Source organism: Arachis hypogaea, chromosome 19 (assembly GCF_003086295.3).
Source record: "Arachis hypogaea cultivar Tifrunner chromosome 19, arahy.Tifrunner.gnm2.J5K5, whole genome shotgun sequence".
Lineage (NCBI taxonomy): Eukaryota > Viridiplantae > Streptophyta > Magnoliopsida > Fabales > Fabaceae > Arachis > Arachis hypogaea.
In genome coordinates, this window is record NC_092054.1 from 120,695,222 (window position 1) to 120,696,693 (window position 1,472).

At 41.0% G+C, this 1,472-nt stretch overlaps 1 non-coding gene across 1 annotated transcript; it reads left to right on the top strand.

Annotated features, from left to right (window-relative positions):
- Positions 1-1,101: 1,101 nt before the first annotated feature.
- On the top strand, positions 1,102-1,209 carry LOC112782154 (small nucleolar RNA R71). The gene has a single exon (XR_003192891.1). It is a non-coding gene; the product is annotated as a small nucleolar RNA R71 (small nucleolar RNA).
- Positions 1,210-1,472: the final 263 nt, after the last annotated feature.

A 1,472-nucleotide genomic window follows, 5' to 3' on the forward strand; every position in this document is an offset into this window, starting at 1 on the left:
CTGAGGCAATCTCAGTTGATCCAATGCATTTAGTTCATTGGTGAACAGGGGAGGTTCATCTCCCCAAGTCTCATTACCAAATAAATTGGCATTCAGCTTCATGATTGCACCAAGGAACTTGGCAACTTGCTCTTCAGTAACATCCTCATTCTCTTCAGAAGAAGAATACTCATGAGAGCTCATGAATGGCATAAGGAGGTTCAATGGAATCTCTATGGTCTCTAGATGAGTCTCAGATTCCTTTGGTTCCTCAGAGGGAAACTCCTTATTGATCACTAGACGTCTCAGGAGGTCTTCCTCACTGGGATTCACGTCCTTCTCCTCTCTTGTGGGTTCGGCCATGATGGTCAATTCAATGGCCTTGCACTTTCCTTTTGGATTTTCTTTTGTATTGCTTGGGAGAGTACTAGGAGGGATTTCAGTGATCCTTTTACTCAGCTGGCCCACTTGTACTTCCAAATTTCTAATGGAGGACCTTGTTTCGTTTATGAAACTCACAGTGGCCTTAGATAGATCAGAGACTAAATTTGCCAAGCTAGATGGATTCTGCTCAGAATTCTCTATCTGTTGCTGAGTGGATGATGGAAAAGGTTTGCTATTGCTAAACCTGTTTCTTCCACCATTATTAAAGCCTTATTGAGGCTTTTGATCCTTCCATGAGAGATTTGGGTGATTTCTCCATGAGGGATTATAGGTGTTTCCATAAGGTTCACCTATATAATTTACCTCTGCTATTAAAGGGTTCTCAGGATCATAAGCTTCTTTTTCAGAAGATGCCTCTTGAGTACTGTTGGATGCAGCTTGCATTCAATTCAGACTCTGAGAAATCATATTGACTTGCTGAGTCAATATTTTATTCTGAGTCAATATGGCATTCAGAGTATCAATTTCAAGAACTCCCTTTTTCTGAGGCGTCCCATTACTCACAGGATTCCTCTCATAAGTGTACATAAACTGGTTATTAGCAACCATGTCAATGAGTTCTTGAGCTTCTGCAGGCGTTTTCTTTTGGTGAATGGATCTACCTACAGAAGTATCCAATGACATCTTAGCTAATTCAGACAGACCATCATAGAATACATCCAAGATGGTCCATTCTGAAAGCATGTCAGAAGGACACTTTTTGGTCAGTTGCTTGTATCTCTCCCAAGCTTCATAGAGGGATTCACCTTCCTTCTGTCTGAAGGTTTAGACATCCACTCTAAGCTTACTAAGCTTTTGAGGAGGTAAGAACTTGGCTAAGAAAGCCTTGACCAGCTTATCCCAAGAGTTCAGGCTATCTTTAGGTTGAGAATTTAACCATATTCTAGCTCTGTCTCTCACAGTAAAAGGGAAAAGCATGAGCCTGTAGACTTCAGGATCTACTCCATTAGTCTTAACAGTATCACAGATCTGCAAAAATTCAGTTAAGAACTGAAAAGGATCTTCAGATGGAAGTCCATGGAACTTGCAGTTCTGCTGCATCAGAGAAA